Source organism: Neolamprologus brichardi, chromosome 17 (assembly GCF_056152115.1).
Source record: "Neolamprologus brichardi isolate AB-2024 chromosome 17, ASM5615211v1, whole genome shotgun sequence".
NCBI lineage: Eukaryota > Metazoa > Chordata > Actinopteri > Cichliformes > Cichlidae > Neolamprologus > Neolamprologus brichardi.
The window spans coordinates 8,118,735-8,139,324 of record NC_142120.1 but is presented as its reverse complement, the minus strand read 5'-3'; positions in this window follow the sequence as shown (position 1 = coordinate 8,139,324).

Here is a 20,590-nt window from a genome sequence, read left to right as displayed (position 1 = left end):
CTTTGTAAAGTGTGCCCATAACATAAGTGATATAATTCGAGTGCACACGTAAAAACACATAATCATACACTGAAGAGAATTAAATCCACGTGTAAGAAATTCTTCTGTGACAGCAACAGTCATGAGGAAGTTGGTGTCAGATGACACAGATGCCCTGCTCAAACACTAAAGGGAAGTAAGTATAAAAATGAGTTTTTATTGTTTTTAAAAAATAAAATCAGCAAGCGTCACTATAGTAGCCAAAAGAGCAACAGTTAGACCCCTTTCTGGGTTGCAAAGTGGCCTGCAGATGCACAGCAGCTGAGGGCAGACTAACACAGCTAAACAGTGCTCCCTATGTGAGATTTGCCAACTGGATGCATAGAGGGAGTTATCAGCTAAGCCATCCACTGATGTGGGCTGGCACTGAGAATGGCTGATCTGCTGGGACTGCTGCTGAGCTTGACTTTGTGGCCTGCCCCCAATTAATGCCATGCTCCAAAGAGATGTTGAATCCGCACGCAAACCTTGCTTTTGGTTTTTCTGAGGCAACGATTTTCAGAAAATTTCACAAATAAAAATCCAGTTGAGTACTATAATAACACAAACAAACTGAACCGGACTGCATCACCCAGTCAAACTGTTATTGTTTGTCTTTGTGAAAAAACAGTTGAGCTAAATATCGATAGAGAATGTGCCTCAAAACTTTTTTACTTTTTTTGATTTTTGCTTTGAATATCAAAGAGAAGCTTTACAGTCATTTGCGCCATGTTTGATCTTTGTGACACAAGGAACACAAGCACTCTACAATATGTGAAGCTCTTATTCCACTTACGTAACATAGCAGGATTAGAGCTTCTTCTCTTTTTTTTTTTTCCCTCAGTTTGCCTTAAAATGCTCCTCACACGTCTGACAGTGGGCTGAGCTGCATTTCAACTAGCGGTGTACTGTGGCATATCTTTGAACAACCAAACAACTCAAGTGAAGTGCCTGCAGTCCTTTAAGCACTTTATCCTCAGAGCTTCGTTGGGCAACAGACAGGCAAAAAAAAAAAATAAAAAAATAAAACAAGAGGAAAAAAATGCAAATGAACGCTACGACACTTCTACATACAATTGACAACCACAACAAAAAGGCAGAGTACATTAAAAATATTTCAGAAGGCCAGACTCATAACTTTTAAACAATAGGAAGAGGGGAAAAAAGATGGGGGAAGAGTGAGTGTGAAAGATACGAGTTGTTTCTTTTTAGAGGCTCCTTGGTGTCGCGTTGGGGATTCCATGTGTCTCATCGTCTTGTTTAGGAGTGCATTAGCAGCCAATGACACAGCCTCCCTCCCTCCTCATCGCTCTATTTTTCTTGTTGTCGGGGAGAGTGTCCTGAGGCGATAAAAGCAACCATCGGTACTCCTCCTCCTCCTCCTACACCTCCTTTTCATGCAGAGATACGCAAGGGCCTAATTTTCCATCAGCAAAGCATGAAATCAAGAGAGAATGCCACACAACAAGCACTCTTATGAGGGGACACTTTGCCAGTTCACCCACCCACAGAAGTGTATACACACACACACATCTGCACTCGCATGTAACACACCGACGCAGAGTCACATCCCTCCTGCATAAATTATGAAATCAAGTGGATGCTAAGCTAAAGTGACAATCACAAGCTTGCTGATGAGAGCATAAACGTGACTTTGGGAGATTGTTTGACAAATTACATAAAATTATGTGATGCTCGTTAAGTTTTCAGACTGTGTTTTTCTTTGACGTGAAGATGATGCAATATTTTCTGAGCATTTTAAGTGGGAACTGCATTCAAATGCGGGCTATAAAATGTTGCAACAGAGCCAGACATGTCCAGTGAGCCTTGTCTAGGCACTTCTGCCGCATATGTCACTGGTATGCTAATTCCAAGGACTCAATTAATGTACTGTCATATGCATTAGAATGCCACTACTCCATCATCATACACTGTTAAACTTGCAGCCGTAGCCATTCGAAATGTGCATACTAAAATAAATATGGCTGCCACACACAGTACTGCACATATCGAGTGTCAAAAGAGTCAAACAGTTAACACCCACTGCATTCACATTTGTATCTGCTGTGACTAAAATATATGCTTACCTATACACAAGGCTAGATACCGCTCAAACTGTTAGTGTGATGATCTGTACATACGTGATTACACATATGTTTCACTGAGTAACAGTATACAGTATTTGAGACATGTATTTAAATGGTGTTTCTACAATATGAGTCAGATCTTAGACCTTAGGTGCTCCTGTTATTTGTATTGTTTGAGGCCTCATATTACACGCACTAGGTAGAGAGCAGTCTGCAGCATGTTAATATAAACTGGTGCAAAAATAAGTAGGTGAAATTTCCCTTTTAATAACACTTCAGTAATTTGGCACACCTGAACGTGCATCTTAAAGTGCCACAATGTCCAAACATTACATTTGTGTAAACTAAAATTATACAGGTGTGTGTTATTTTCCATACAACATTAAGACTATATATAAAAGATGGAGATGGCAAACGTTACATCGTTTTGTCTAGAGCCATAAGTGACCATATTTACCGGAGTGTGAAGTCTTAAGTCATCATCTAAAACTAGTGAGCTTGGTTATCTCCACAGGTGCAATCCAAAGGCACAAATACCTGCTAATTAGTATCATGTAACAGGCTAGGAAAATGTTAAACCCTCACCCAAAACTGAGGCACAGACATTCTGGATGGGCTGTAACACAAAACACTATAAAAAAGTTTTTTAAAAAGCTACTAAAAATGCTCCAAAAAGGTATCAAAACCGCAACCAATTGATAAAATTTGCAGCAATGAGGCCTAGCAGACAGTGACCTGTGTCATTAATTAGTGACAGAGATCAGAGATCAAAAAAGCTGTAGACATGTTATATTCACAGCTAAACCTGGGATAGACTCACTTTTGGACCAGCTTCAAGCAGCCATAGAGGTAATGCAGCTCTCTTCATTGGCTTCATTTTCATTGCTGCCACTCTATGTCCGTCGGCTAATTCTGCTTACCTCCGTCAAGAAGTGGGCGTGGCCACCTGGCATTCATTTGGCACATTTGCCCTAAATTACTCTCTTCTGCACCTCTCCTCGTCATTCTTTGCCAAATCGTTGTACTACTGAATCAATGTCACTCAGGCCACTTCTGTTACCACTGTTTTACTTAGATTTTTATTTCAGATCACCTATCGTCTACTTACCTATCCTCTTAATCGTAGATACCTTCTTTTGGTGTGCTTGACTGCCATTCTTGACTCAGAATAAAAAACCTGTGAGCAGAGTCAACTGGTTCATAAGTCAAATCAGTATAAAAACCTGTGTTTAAAAATACAAAAACACAGAGGGCTGAACTGTGAGTAAGAGCCTTGGAATCCAAAAGAAACTTACCTGAGAGTTGAACCTGTGGAACTATAAAGCCTACCTACTGAACTGGAATGAGAAAGTGCCAGTTAAAACACAGTTTGTGTGAATTAAATCTGTAAGAATTTTATTTGGGACTTCGTGACTAAGTGAAGCTCACAAGATCAATATTCTTGTTTGTTATACCTGCAAAGCTTTCATTAAAACTGGTCGACCGTTCATGTACGCCCTCTAGGTTTATGTGACTGAGGCCTTAGGTAAAAATGTCACAGAGTGAAAGAAAATCCATGAATCTGGGCATGTTATTAATATATTAGAATGAAGATGGGCTTCTTTTTTGTCTCCACGGAAGACTAGAGGAGTTATCCTGGGATCTTGTAAAGAGGATAGTGGGCTCATAGAAACTCAGTATTTAGTGTGAAAAGGCCATGTTCCATTCACTACATTGTATTTAGCTTTCAGCGACTGTAAATGCATTATGAAGTACACCAAAATCACAGAATTAAACCAAACTAGTTTATACAGCATGCAGCACTTTCTCTATGCAATTTCTTTTCTTTCTAGGATCCTAATTTGGCAGACGTGTAAATTTAATTTAATTTTCTGTTTTTTACAGTTTGTATACATCAACAGCAGGGGCATGATGATTTTATTTGCAATATCAGCCTGTGGTCAAATAGATATCCACACAATGTGATCAGAAAATTCACACTGGCTGACTGCCAGTTAATGCAAGTTTCTATGGCTGGATGCATTAGATCACAGAAATAACCATGGCCAGCCAGTCTAATTATTCCTGGGAATAAAGGGAAGAAAAATAAGATCATAGCAGAAGAGCAGAAAAAAAAACTCCAGCTCCAGTGGCGAATGAGGCCCAGCGTTGCTTTATTAAGAAACCATGTCAGAGACCAACTGCTAGGCTAAACTGAATAGTACTGTATCTAAGTTTTTTTATCAACTTGAAAAAAAAATAAGGCAGTTAGTTATTAGGACAGTAACACTGACAAACACTACAGAGGATGGGAAGCTTTTTCTCTGCTACGCACACAAACACAGAGAGAAGAAAAAGATCTCACAGTGCTGACTGACAAAGATGCCCTGCAATATAGATGACGAGAACAAAGCTTCCCATAACAAACTCCAGTCATATTGAGACGATTTCCTTTTCAATAATGAATCGCCATCAGCATCACGCGTCAATACTGCCTCTGTGTTTTGTGTGTGCCAGCATGCGTGTGTGAGTGAAGAGGAAAGAGGGAGAGGGAAAAAAAAAACATCTATCCTCAACAAGAACAAAACTTCTATATTTAATCTGCACTGAGAACAAGCAGGCATGCAAAGTCAAAAACAAAACGGGGATAGCAAGCCGAGGCTTTCTGTGGCATGCAAATCACATCCGGACCAACCAGCTGCTGTGAGCTTATCCCCCACATCTTTGTGATTGACAGGATTTTTAAAATGTGTAGATTATAAATATTTATAATTGACTTAATATTGACTGTATTCTCTCTGTTTGGTTGAACTTGTATGGAGAGAAGAAAAAAATAGGAAGGAAAAAAACTTTAATTTCTCAAAAAGAAAAAGAAAAAAAACGAGCACAATACCACAATCCAGTTCCGACTTCACATAAATAACCCTCCCTGCGAGCCCCAAAGTGTTTTTGTATGAATGTTCAGTAGCCTGCTTTCCTCGCAGAGGGTAATTAGGATTATACTGAACTTTCTGCTTTTGTTAAGTCTTCTTGAGAGTTCAAAAGTTCTCAAAGAAGTCAACATGGTCACGTTCACCTTAAAAAAGAGGTGACAGTTGGAAGCACGGCCCACATCTCTGAAAATTACCCCTATAAAAGCTCTCCGAGTCAGGCTAATAATGCCTGTGGAAAGGTGCGTAGTCTTGAATATTTAGAGAAGCAGGCAGAGCTCGCTTGTTGTAACTTGTAGTAACTTTATCTGCTTAAGAGATATGAATGATACGAATGCAAACACAAGTGGCCACATTCAAGATGCGCACATCTTCCTGTGCACCTCGGGTCAGCTGCCTTGACACACCCTACAGGCCACTGGCTGGCCAGAACTGCTGAATTTTGAGGTACAGCAGAGCAGCGTTCTGTGACTTTTAGTTTGAGTGGTGTCAATGTTATGTCATGTGAGACTGCCAATATCAGGGGGACAACAAACTGAACTGTGTGGGCCTGCGTGTAATAATAAGCCAGCACACAATGCCATGCCAACACAATTTTCACCCACCATCCATTTTTCCAAAATGAAGTAAATAGACAATTGACACATTGGAAGACCTCCAGTGTGCATTAGAGGTGCAGGTACAGGGTTGACAACAACTGAGCGATCTAAAAGCTGCAGCGGTACTGCCTGAGAATGTCACAATGGCAATTGATTTCCACTGTGCCAGCCAGTGATGACAGAGCCCACTAGAGGACATCGGACACACAGGGCGCTAAGGCCATCCTCATGAAGTCCGTTTCTGATTGTTTGGTCAGAGACATTTACACCAGTGATCTACTGGAGGTCATTTTGTAGCTCTGGCAGTGTTCATCCTGCTCCTCCTTGTACAAAGGAGCAAATTCTGGTCCTGTTGATGAGTTAAGGGCCTTCTACTGCCCTGTTCAGCTCTCCTAGGGTAACCGCCTGTCTCCTGGAGTCTCTTCTATGCTCTTGAGACTGTGCTGAGAGACACAGCAAATCTTCTGGCAAAGACATACTCATGGGCCCTCCTGGAGACGTTGGACTACATGTGAAACCTCTGTAGGGTCTAGGTATCACCTCATGTGACACTGACCCAAATGGAAAACTAGTGAAAAAACCATCAGAGAAGATGAGGAGTGACCTTAGACCAGGGGTGTCAAACTCAAATACACAGTGGGCCAAAATTCAAAACTGGCTAACATTAATATTTATTGGAAAAAAAATCTTCCTCTAGATATAAGAATGAATCTTTTCTTATGGACTCAAACAAGTTTTTCTGAAAAACTGAATATGGAACAAGCAAAGCTTAATACTAAACAATATATATATTAGCTGTATAATACCAGTAGGTCAGCTCTAATAGTAATTTGGTATGGCTTCGCGGGCCAAATGTAATTAGGCTGCGGGCTAAATTTGGCCCGCGGGCCAGAGTTTGACACCTATGCCTTAGACCTTAAACCTTAAAGTGAGAGAAAACTTTCAATCCAGAATTGATGTCTCTATTGATTACAATAACAAACAGCAAGACACTGTAGTGACTGTTATATTATTTTTTTATTTGATCATTATCAGTGAAGATGGGACAGGAAAGATGGACAGGAAGGGTCTCATGGTTGAACCCAGGGTGCTGCCTTCTTAGTTCCTGAGCTAACCCAGAGAAGCAAGCTTTAACTTTTTGATCACATTATGTATAATCCTATTGACTGGACTCTATTTTCAAGAAGCTGTAACCTGAAGCTGTTATTAGCTTTTGTTATTAGCTGTAGCTAATAACAAAAGTGGCTTTATTGTGCCTTGATTCTGTAGACAAAGGTAAAACTGAGAGGCACTGAAAAGGTGTCCTTGTACAGTCCAGCTCCAACACAAAAGCTATGGCTGGCTGGAAGACGAGTGGAGGAAACACTGTGCTAGCACAGAAGTGGGATGGGCCTAACCTCTAAGAAATTGAAATAGCTTTTGGCCTTTGATTGAATTGCACTATGTGAGCTCACTACACTGTATAAATCCTCTCTGTTTCTTTCTCTCTAACTCTCTTTCAGCTCCACATCAAAAAGGCCATCTGCAGTATAAAAAAAAAGAAACGGCCAGCCAACACACCATGCGCTCCCATCTCATCCACAAGTTTCCTCTGCCCAGCATCCAGACACGGCACTGCCCATCGTCTCATCAATTTTCCTCTTTGATTTCATCACCAAGTAAAACTAAAGTGGCATAACAAAGTTTTATTTTGTAACAGAACAAGTTTTACAACCGAAACTACCTGAAAATCAGAAAGTCCAAGTTGTGACCAGATATTAAAAGTTTCTGATTTAAAAGAAAAATAATTTAAAAAAATCATCTTGGTGCAAACAAATACACAACCTTTTATTTTACAGTCTCAATAATGAAAACTGCTTTAGATCCCACAGAGTATTAGGATTTAAAGTGAGCATGAAACACAAACCCTTCAAGCAGATTAAATTTCAAATCAAGCAGGCCATGTAAATGATGTGGTGACAGGGGGCCCAGTGCAATTAGCATGCCGGGCTAGTGTTAAAGCAATTAGGCAAAACAGACGGCAAGAGCACCGGGGCTAAGCATGGGAAGGGAGAAGGACGAATATTTCCATATTATTCTTCAGGACATGAAGAAAATGTGTGTCTGTGTGCGTGCGTGGATGTGCGTGCGCATGTACAGTTTGTTTGAGGTCGTTTGGCACTCGACTTGTTTGTGGATTCTCAGAGGGAATCAGAGGTTAATGGGAACTAGACTTTGTTTACTGACAGCCTATCCAGCCATTTTTGTGAGAGTAAAGGGAGGGGTTGGGGCTAAATAACAAATGCTGTGTTCCTTGAAACAAAAAAAGGAAGAAAAAAATAATAAAAGGGAAATAGAAAACACTGACTCTCGTGTCGCTTTGGGGAATCACAAAAACATTTACTGGTAAACAACCCCAGAGCGGAAACTCTGGAAACCACTTTGGGGAAAAAGCAGACACATTTGGGCAAATCTCTCAGGTGGAGCCATCAAAAGCACTGTCGGCTTGTACACAGAGACATGGCAGAAAGGACCACCTGGAGACGAGGAGCGACATTCGTTTGAGCGTAAATTACTCAAACAAGCATGCCGGGAATGGCATTTATTACTTGATGTTTCCCAGTGGGAACCGTGTTAGATGACTCTAATTCAAACAAGGAGTTATGATACACAAGACTGTACAAAAACAAACATGCAGTACAGTGCACAGGAAGTTGTGTACAGTGAAATGAGGGCCTTTTGGGATGCAAAGTAGAGGAGCGACTCATATCTGTGTCTTTCAGTGTTGGAAGAAATACGGCGATATTGATGAGTTTTGTATGGAAAATTTGGTGTTTCTCATGCTTTGGGTTGTAAATCAATGGAAACAATTGTTGAAAGAGTAAACAATTAAAGTTGGAGAAACAAATTAAGACAAGAACTGTATATGAAAGATGGACACAACCACTGTGAGGTCATCCATGAATGTGTAGGCTCCCATTTTGATGCCTCACCTTTAGATTTATGGATTACCCCTTTCTCCCCCCCAAAGCCAGAATTGGAAGCATATGTACACAAGAACAGACTGCTATATTGACAGCAAATGCTAACAAGTGTGAATAGACTGCATGGGTGCATAACATGGACACAGATACACACTGCTAATTACTTAAAAACAAACAGATTTTTCATCAACAAAACCAGTCTACAGACTTCTTGGATGGCCCATTAGTACATATAATCACATAGCAGTCCATATTAATTGTCAGACAATGGTATTAAAGATGTAGCAAAAGGCACCAACACCGTGACAGCATCCTGTGGGGATTTACTTGCTTTTAGAGGCTCATTTGAGAAACTGCATTATTGACACATATTCATGTATAAGTATTTTTCCATCAGCAAATAGACCAGTTCTGTTTTTTAGTTGTTGTTATTGGTTTTATCCCATTTTTAGCCGCACAGTTTGGCTAAATTGTAGCTGCTCTGTTTATCTGCTGAATTTCATTATTTCATTTTACCTGTTTAATCGTTTGAGGGTTGGTTGTAGTTTTAAGTTGTGTTATCTGAGTTGCATGTCCCAACACTTAATTAATTTTAGACTAGGCTGTCTCTGGGCATTAACTAGATTCATTTTACTCAGGCAGCTGTTTTTATTGATTTTTTTGTGTGTGTTTTTGTTTATATATATATATATAAATAACCCAAATAAATAAGCCAAATTATTCTTATTTTATTAAACATTTACAATTTGTATTTTTTAATGAAGATTTTATTTTACTATTTTATTCTTCATTTCGAACTGATAAAATCTATTTAAATACAGTATTTGGATTGGAAGCAACGTCTCTGTTAATTCCCTACAAAGGTAAAGTATTGTGAAAAAGTCTTGAACACTTTATTTCTTTATATTTTGCTAGGAAAATTGGAAATAAGTGCAGCAATTTATTGAAATGTGTGAAAATATATATGTGAGTATGTTATATAAGGCAAAAACAGATTTTGTGCAATTCTAAGGAGCTTAAAAGTCAATATTTGGTATTTTTCTGTAAATGTGTGGTATTCTTATTGCCAGTGCAGAAAGAATAAAGGTGTCGAATAATAACTTCAACAACTTTATTCTTACTACACTGACAGTGTGTTTGGGATCATTGTCATGCTGAAAAATTAAGCTGTTGCCAGATAGAAAACATTGTATTGTGGATTAAAATTTGACAAGACTTTCATGCGTTTATAATGCCGTCAGTTTTGACAAGCTCCCCTACCAAACTGACTGAAATACAACCCTTAACCATGACAGAGCCTCAAAATGTTTAAATATGAATTTACTCCATCAGACCTGTTGCCCCTGATTTTCAGTCCAGTTCTTGTGTAATTTGGAATGCCTCTGCTTTTTCTCCCTCTTTCCTTTCCTTACGACCGGCTTCTAGACAGCCACCCTTTCACTGAGACCATTTCTGATGAGGTTTCAGTGAACAGTAGGTAGATCAGCTAAAGGGCCAGATGCATCTCTCAGTTCCTGTATCAGGCTTTTGTTGGATTTTGGCTTATTTCTTAAGGACATGACTTTACTGATTGCTCACTTATTTGCAGCAAATTTTCAGAGCTGTCACTTCTGCTTCTGTCTACTTTCCTCAAATGTTTTAAGGACACACTGCACACCATGCCAAGGTATGACAAGCTTTTGGTTAGAACTAGATTTGGGAATCTTTTTTGGAGGGGGGTAGGGGCTGTGCGATATGACCAAAATCTCATATCCCGATATAACAATTCTATCGTCCCGATAACGATATAAATCACAAAAATGTAACATTTTCTGTAAATTCTGTGAATCTCGGGCAGCTCGACTTGCGGGAAGTGTTTCCAGCTGCGCGTCATGTAGCTGGAGTCGAGCGTTTTAACCGATGCATGAAACTATACATTTTTAGACATAAGTTGTAACGGCCGCCGTTTTCTTCGTGAGTGTTTATTACACGGCGTGCTGCGGGGAAAAGCCTGTTCTAATGTTTGAGTCTAAGGTTTATTTTTTTAAATTTTTTTTTTTTAATTCTCATCCATAAATAATCTGCTCTTTCACGTGATTCAGTTTATTTTGAAAAGTCTCAACAGGATCTTGAGCTTTATTGTGAAAGGTTTATGTGGAACAAAAACAAGCGGACACGCTTGTCCGTCCGTAGTGTGGTTATATTAAATATAAGAGAAATAGAGAACTTTAAGAAATTAATATAGCCACTACAGTGACCATCAAAACGATGAAAAAATATTGCCGTAAACAGTTTATTTTGCGACACCACGAAACAAACGATAGCGTAAAATGAAACGATAGACGTTTTTTATATCGTCATCCAATATATATCGTTATATCGAACAGCCCTAGAGGGGGGGATACAATTTTATTCCTATTGACTTGTGTTTTTCAACAATTCAACTAAAGACATGCAAGCAAATTATATGTACAAATACATTCCTCTGAAAATGGTCAGGTACAAAGACTGGACTGAAAGGAAGCAAAAACCAGCCCATGTCCAAAGAAAAACTTTGAAAGACCTTCAGAAAGATTGGAGAACTATTGCCCAAGATCTCCAGAAATAAGGTACTGGGTAAAGACTTATTTGTGTGTTCCTAATAATAAAAATGTAGTACATGCAGACAAAGTCATTCAATAACTTATATTTGTTACACAGGCAGCACAAAACAGCCCAGTGAAACCAACAGCTTGAACCAATTTAAATCTTATTTTGCCATCATTGGTTTTCTGTGCACATAATGAAACAAGAGAAGGGTAAATGATGAGGTTAAAAAGGAACTGACACATTTTGTAAAACGAATATTTGCTGACTGACAGAGTTTTGCTTTGAGTCAAGTTTCTGAAAATATTCTGGCAAAAAATCCTCGGGTGCGTGTTTTGCTTTCACATTTACTTGCCATTAAAGTGTATGACCTGAGAAAACAGCCTGAGAGAAAACACAAGAATTACAAGTACAGTATTTACTGTGTGTTTGTGTCATGGGTTGCTTAGCTACCACATCCCTAGCGTGCGGTGAGGTGACACCTAATTACAGCACAGAGTCTGTATTAAAGCAAGGTAAATAATAGACTTTAATTCAGGAGAACGCAACAAGCATACAGCAGCAGTTTGTGTTAAAGCACAGTGCAGACAAACAAAATGTCTTGTCAATGTGATTGCTTCAGTTTAATTTTTATTATAGGGACAATTAACATTTTATTTCTTCATGGGTTTTAAAAACATAGCGTGTAACCATGAAAGGAACGCAATCACAACTGTTGGAAAAGCCATAACTGTAATATCCTGTTTTTGCTATCACATGTTTTAACTCTACCCATGATTAATGTGCTCCAAAAACAGCTAATGATATAACCCTTTCCGAGGAATTCCTTTAAAACAGCACTTATACACCCAGCTCAATTATCTGAAATTTAGCCTAAATTGAAATTCCACAGACTGTAGTAATTAGTTTCTGTTCAAGTCACTGCCATGAATGCATACTATGTAGAACAACCTATCACAATATGTACCACCATATGGTCGACATGGCCTATGGGCTCTGTGAGAATCACTTCATGGAATGAACAGAACTCAAGCAAGGTGAAGTAGTGTTTTGTTTAAGGTGTAGGCTTTATAGACAGATGAGGAGACAGAAAGAAAAGAAGAAGTATTTCAGAAACAGATGAAAAGAAACCAAATCACTAAGTCTTCAAACTTAAGGTCAAGTCCAATGGACAGAGGGGATAACACTATGAGAAAAAAATGGCCCAAACCGGACAAGACATTGAAGTATATCTTGTAGCCAAGAGAAACAAGTGACATGATGTAGCCTACTACTGTATCCTAGTAACACAATGCCAGGAGGGGGGAAAAGGGAAGAAAAAAAACAATGGATGAATACATTTATTCCCAGACTTCAGTAACATTTTCCTGCAAAACAGGAAAGATGACAGTGGACAGGGATATTCCACAGTTGCTAATCTGTTTCATAATAACCGGTTCACAGCAATTTAAGGAGCACTCAAGCTGAATCAAGGGGAATTTTAGATGTTTGCTTTGAATCACTGGTTTGTTCATCAGTTATGGTTTGTATGCAAGACAGGATGCATACCTGGTTTCGTTTTGTGTCTGCTAGATTCTTACCCTACCATCAAGATCCAGACAACTTTGTGTGAATCTTCTATTTCCCAGTTTTGGTGAGCCTGTTGAGCCTTTCAGCTCAAAGCATTGTGGCCATTCTCCTCTGATCTCTGACATCAAGAAGGCATTTTCACCCAGATCACTGGATATTTTTTTCCCGTTTTTTGGACCACTGTCTGTAAACACTGTTGATTACTGGATGTTTCTGAAATACACGGATACGCCGATCTGGATCTGACCAACAGCCACAACACATTTAAAATCACTTACCATATTTTTCAGATTATAACGTGCACTTAAAATCCTTTAAGTTTCTCAAAAATCGACAGAGTGCCTTATAATCCAGTGCGCCTTATGTATGAATTCTGGTTGTGCTTACTGACCTCAAACCTATTTAATGTGGTACACAATGCTCAAAAATCGTTTGATGGCTTTTCGGAGCATTGCGGCTACTGTAGTCAGGAGCCTCAAGGAGTAATCTGGGTCCAAAACTCCATCTGCTTCAGGTCCCAAAGTCAAACAAACACTGCGGCATCACTGAGAGTTAAAAACTATATAAATTCTTTACCTTTCTCTACCTTTGATAAAATGATCAGCATTGCTGCTTTAACAGGTGTAACAATTAAGTTTAACATCCATGAAAACAGAATTTATTACATTTAACGGGGTTAGAAGTTAGCAGGAAGTTAGCTCGCTAGTTTCCACCTAAGCATGACATACCATATTGAAAGATTTGTAAAAAAAAAAATTTAAACGTACAACTCTGCTATCACTTCCAACATAAATGAAGACAGAAAACTAAACAGCAGTAACTGTTGTAGGGTTACTGAAGTTGGACTAGCTGGTATATAATGATGTGCTATGTGATCACAAGCGACACAGCTGTGTTAGCATAACATAAACATAGTGAAGCTCGATAAAAGTTAACACGAGGGTTCCCGATGGTTAGGGACAAATGCGATCGCATGGCAGGACACTGTAAAAGGACCAAACTTCAGTCAGGAGAACAACTGAGATAATCCATCCACAATACGAGGTTAGTCATTAATATACTGCAACAACATGGGAATAGAACAGCTGCAAGAGAATTCATCATTAACGAATCAATGGTACGGAAGTGGAGGAAGCAAGAAGAATGAGTTGAGTAAAGTTTGACTTATCTGACTGTTTTGTTTCATTTAATGCTCCTCATAATCCGGTGCGCCTTATGTATGAAAACAGACCCGTTCATCAACAGTGCACCGTATTGTCCGGTGCGCCTTATGGTCCGAAAAATACGGTAAATTACATTACTTCCCCATTCTGATGCTCAGGTTGAACTTTAGCAGGTGACCATTGCACACCTACATGCACTAACTTGCTGCCATATGACTGGCTGATCAAACATTTGCAGATAGTCAAACAGGTATGCCTTCTGTCAGCGAGTGTTTCTGCTGTCAAATTCTACTAAAACAATGTTCCTGTCACTGTAAACACATTCACAGCTGGATTTACCAGCTTTTCAATGCTATTTTACGGTCTACCTCTTGTAATCTTTTGCAGCAATGCCTTCTTTACCGTAATGTTTTTACAGTGAACTGTGACGTGCCCCCTACCCTTTGCATCATAAACACTGCCATATTCAACATGTTAACACCCTGAACATATATGTTGACCAAACCTGATAAATCAGTAAGATCATTTGACATCATGGTTGCCTGGTGGTAGGTACTGCTAGCTAAAAGTTGTTCCTAGACAACCAGCTATTGTAAATACATCACACATCCACGTGATTTACATTCCAATGAATGTTGGCAATTGCCAAAGGGAAAAGTACGGAATTACACTGTAAAATTAAACTGTTAAACTTTGGCATATTCAGTATGTGAGTGAACTTTCCCTCTGTTTTTACAGTGTACTTAATGATTATTTCAAATATAGCTTAAAAAAGGTTATTACTAAAAAATTATAAAGTATTAAGAAAATTGACAACAACTTCTACTATTTTGAGGCCTTTGTTTTGCTTATTAGTACTGTACTAAGAACTGTGTTTCTGTACTTTGGTATAAACTACATCTAAGTTGTTTATGAGGCATGAAAAAACTCTTCTTAAAATTCTACTCAGTTCTCCATAACTACAAAATTGCAGGGTACCGTGCACACACACACGTTCAAGTCTGTAACAGCTCCCTCTGATTACACATTTCAAAATTTATGTCTGTTTACACATGTGACCCTTCCACAAAGTCCAAAACCATCAAATCATTACTGTGGGCAACACTGTGTATTTTATCAGCATGACTGGATATTTTGGAAGATCAGAGTCCCATTTGTGGGCAACAATATTTTGGTGGTGACTACACTTAAGCCGTCTCCTGCTTTCAGAAGGAGTTGGAGCCTAAAAGACCAAGAAATCGAGCATTATACCTTGGGCATGGAAAAGAACATGGATGGATGGAAACAAAAAAATCAATAAAGGCTTTGGTGGGATTCATGTGATTCTTCCATCACTGTTTTATGTCAAGTTCCCTTTTTTTAAAGAAGAATTTTTGTATTTCAAAACTGAATATGGCCCCCACACTGTGGAAGCACTAGTGAGCACTCCAATCGCTGTTTTTTTGTTTTGTTTTTACCAGCAAAGATTAAAAGATTAACCATGAAAAGTTAAAGATAAGCATGATTTGATGAACCAAGTTTGGCAAAATTCTGAAGGATCCATTTAGTCTCAGGTACAGTCAGGGGGAAGGAGATTTGCTTTCACCTGTCACATGAAGCCATTTCCTAATTTCTGACCTATGATGAACAAGACTCTGGCTTAGAACAAAGGGCCCGCTAACAAAGCTTCCCACTGAGAATTGACTACGGACTTGGTTGCTATTTACATACAGATGCACAGGCAGGAATTTGCATAATGTTTTTTGTAGCTTGGTGCTCAGGGGAGCAGCATTGTAACATATTGGTGCCTAATGAACTCTGAAAAAAATTGATTTTCCACAGAGTAAATTAAGAAATGCATTATAGCTGTTAAAGCAATCTTGGGGGAAATCGGAGCCTTCCTCTGCTAAACTACGCTTGATAAGTAATAAATTACATGTTACACTTATTTGCTTTAATTCATGCTAATTTTGCCCAATTAATGTATCACTGTAGTTCTGAGGGCAGCCACTGGAGATTTAATTATTTATTGGATTTCGATGTGTGTGTGTGTACATATGTGCTTGTGTTTTATCGTTGGCATATGATGAGTGTCTGAAACGTTTGTGGCTATTGTGGGGTACTTCATGCGACATTATTTGTTTTTTGCATGGTTTTTCCTATAATTATAAGCGTTTGTGTAAGAGCGCAAGCATATGTGAATGTCAGAGCACAGATTTAAATCCAAAGTCTGCCGGGACTTCCTAACAGAGGCCTGATTGTCAGTAGACTCTGAAGGCTCTCTCTGCCTTTCTCTAACACACACACACACACACACTTGAACTAGTTTTGGCTGCCTTCCCATCCTTCCTTCCTCCTTCCACCCCCCTTTGCTAGCTAGCAGGGTGACTCATTGTTTACAAGCTTTTCACTCTGGTGTCCTATCACCCTGCTCTGACACTACTTTTCCATTTAATCACAGCGATTGCTTGTGGTGGCCACCGGGCCTCAGCACTTGCACTTCCCTCCATGAGCCGTCTCCTGTGTTGACTGTTTTTGTCCATATCTGGCTGCAGCTTTTCGCCACTTATCTTTACAGATGAGGGTTTTTTTGTATTCTCAGTGGTCACTAGCAGCATAATTAAAAACGGGAAATAATAACATGAATCCGATTTGAATGTATGAAAATCAAAACAGAACTGAAAATGTGACCCTTTGCCCTTTTAAAGAATCAACTACCAGCTGACTTAAGGATGAATGCACATGTGTCTACACATATACTGGACGAGTCAATGGAATCAGCAGGCCACCGGTGAAACCTTCCTTTGCGAGCATTTGGCAAAATAGCTGGAAAATTTTACCGATGAATTAGTCTTTTGTTTCACCAGGCTGCGCCTGAGATTAAGCCTCTGCTTCCCTCCTCATAACCTGCCCCTGAAGACGCTCCTCCCATAACTGAAATGCAAGTAAGCAGGCAACTTAATCCAACTATGTGCAGTTACATACTTTATGCAAATTCAGGCTTTACCTATAAAAAAAAAATGCTTGAAAAAGAATGACATGATGGCCTAGTTAGCTATCAGCCTGCTGTCAAACCTCATAAAAACTAAAAAGAAGTTAACGCTACTTTGTTTCTCTCCCATTCAACTATTCCTTCTACCCCTCCACTCACTTCTGAGGCATCCACTAAGTATCTACCCCCATCAGACCAATATTAAAAAGCTTAGCTGCCAATGGTTTTTCAAGTAAATTAGAGAAAACAAAATCTCTCAGATTAGTCAATTAAGTGGCACATTAGCCCGAGACTTAATTAAAAGATAGCGGGGCATACAGTCTTTAAGGATATAGAGAGGCGACGGGAGTGTTTAAACAGCAGATTGAACAAATGGCACTTATTAAAAACTTGACTGTGAGTCACTTGACACCTCGCATATCCCCTGCACCTTGAGCTACATAAACAGAGTGTCAGCTCCCCGGGTTCCTGCTATGCAAATCTCGGGGACGAGGAGAAGAGAGGAAGCGCACTCGGTAGACAACATCCCTGCCTGAAACGTCAAGACGCCCTCCTAAAATCAGCGACTTAGCATCTCACACTCGCTCCACGCCACACGTGAATAGTGATTATTAATGTTTTTCAAGGCGAAAGGGAATTAAACTCCCCTTGAAGAAGGAAGTTTAGGTCGCCTAAAGATGCAGTTTGTAACACAGAAAGTCAGTTGATGGGTTTGGCTCCCCCTAGAAATGCATCTGTGTGAACCCAAACCCCTTCTGAGATAATATGTGTGTGTGCCTGCTTGGTGTCAACCCCTCTTTGAAAAGCATCCTTAATTAAACCTTTTGTTCTTCCGAAATGACAAAAAAGCCGAGCGAGGCGAGCAAAAGGTAGTTACTCTGTCAGAGTGCTAAGACTGAAGGTACACTAAAACATCACAGTTCACTGCTCATGTTGCCATTTCAGCGTCACTTTCTATCCGGAACAATGCGACAGCTGACAGCTCGCACCCAAGAATTATCACGCTAAACTGAATTATTTCTGCCACGTGTTAATTTATTAACAACCTGTGCATGCTCTAATGTAGACTGCATTTGCATATACATTTTTAACCTCAATCGTCTTGAATATTCTTTCTGGTGGGAGGTGGGGGGGGACCTGGGAATATTTCAAACTGCCTTTTGTTGCTCCATATTTGAATTTTGAAGAATGAGGTGGGGAAGATAAAAAAAAGGGAGAAAGACACATAAATCTCAAACATGTCCGCAGGGCACATATCCTTTAAGGGCAGATATCTGCACTTCATCACCTGGCAACATATGAGATGTGGCATCGCCGATCCAAAGCCTCCTCCTCCTCCTCCTCACTTCTTCTGTGCTTGCTCGCGCTCTCTCTCCTTCTCAAAGAGTGACTTCGGCTTTCAGTTATGTTCAAAAAACTCCTGGCTTGTTTAGGTGGCTCCCCATCACTATTCGTTTTAAAGAAGAGCAAACATACAGTATTAATAACAGCCAATGAAATATTCGGATTTGGGTTCAAACGCTAGATTGAAAACGTAACTAAAAACATTCCCAGACATGTCATATGAGATGCGTTGTGAACACTTTAATCTGTAAAACTGAGCCACGCTGTTATAGTATGGGATGCACACGAAATAAAGGAAACATAGCAAAAGACATGATGATGACAAATATGCTTAGCTGACAATGAAAATTAAGAAAGTAGGTATTAAAGACAATGTCCCATGGACAGCCTGAGAACCTCCTTTGTTCTCACCAGACATATTAAGCATGAAAAGAAAATTACATTTTTTTATCCAGCTGAACTACTCCAACCCACAGCACAATAAGTTTTAACACAATGTACACAAAAAGTTGTTTCTCAGTGTAGATGAGCAAACTGAAAACATGAAGCCTAATTGCAGTTCCTCAAATGTCCACTTGAGGCTGGCTCCAAAAGTGAGGTTGCTGATGGCTTCAGTTATTTAGAACACACCCTTTTTAAAAGGCTCACAGTCAGGCAGCTGTGACTCAGAGGTGGATGTCCATGCAGGCAGTAAGCAGCAGCTGTCTGCTGCACTCCACCTCCGCTGAGTCAAGTCACTCAAGAGGGCCTCTCAACCATGTTTGTGGTGTTGATGCATTTTGGAGCATTTTAAATGCAATTATCTGACAAATACACAGTAGCCCAGAAAAGTCAAATGCAATGCAACTTAAGGAAACACCAGAAGAAAGAATATTTCTATTTGCTTGTGTTTTCTTAAGGGCCACTCGTAGATTTTGGCTATCTCAAAATTTTGAGAAAAGTAACTCGAAATTTCAAGAAAGATAACTTGAAATTTTGAGTTATGGATACTTTTTTTTTTTTAAAGTGGTGGAAACGAGCTTCCATACGGAAGAGCACCTCTGAACGCACAAGTCAAACCTTGAACCAGATGAGCTACAGGAGCAGAAGGCCACATCAGATCCCATTATTATCAGCTAAGAACGGGAAACTGAGGCTACAAGTTGTAAGGGCTCAGCAAAATCAGACAGTGGAAGATCGGAAAAATCTCGCCTGATTTGATGAGTCTCAACTTTCAAATGGTTGGGTCAGAATTTGGTATAATCAACACGAAGCATCCATCCTTCCTTGTATCAACAGTTTAGGCTGATGGTGGTATGAGGATGTCTTCTTGGCTCACTTTGAGCTTCTTAGTAACGTCATTTAAACACCACAGCCTACTTGAGTAGTGTTGCTGACCATTCTTATAACTTTATGACCAAAATGTACAGATATTCTTATGGCTGCTTCAAGGGGAACAACATGCCATCACACAGTTCAGATCATCTGAGTCTGGTGAGTGTAAATCGTATATTGTTTCTGAGTGCGTGTGAGTGCCAAGCCTTTAGAGGTTCAGTTAAGGGCATAAAAATCCTGCAATATGCATTCCTGGATACTGGAATTCATTATATAGTGCAGCAGTTAAGCTGACATTGAGCACATGTTAATTTACAGCATAAGAAGTTACGTTCCACACGGGGATGCATGCAGGTGTTACCAGTGCACACCTGTAAACTTTCCCCTGCGGCGTGTGTACAAAAAAACCCACAATGTACACAAAAAGGCGCCTGGTTACCTTTCTCTTAATGTGCAGCGCGCACTACAAATCATCACAAACAAACTGTCAGCGTGTAAACAAAGATGCAACAAGTGATGTGTTTATTTGTAGCAGATGAAACAATTAAGGACACCCGACAGGCAAACAAACACGCCGAGGCAAAACATCTGGGGTTTAAGCACCCGCCGCATTGTTGCTGTTTGTTGGGGGGGGATTTGCAGAGACACGACTAACAATAGAGTCACTGGGAAACAGTTTAACAGATCTGAGAAATGATTAATGTTGTTTGCTTCTTTGGGAATAGAGAAGGGAAAAAACAAAAGCTCTGACACAGCCTGAGTAAATTATACAAAAAGAAGAAGGAAAAAAAACCTCATCTGAACATGTTTGTTTGATCTTTTTTTTTCCTCCTGTTTTATAGAAAGCATCTCAGATCCAAAATGCCGGTGTGTGTGTGTGTGTGTGTGTGTGTGTGTGTGTGTGTGTGTGTGTGTGTGTGTGTGTATATGCGTGTTTGAGAGGTTTTGCCTGTCAGTCATGTTAACTCAATGTGAAGAGCGGAAAGTTGAGTCCTATACATTTGCCATAAAGGCTGGTGTTATTAAGACCTTGATTTATGTTTGTTTTTCCTGCATAGTAAGCTAGTGGGGTCTGGGTGGGGTGGTTT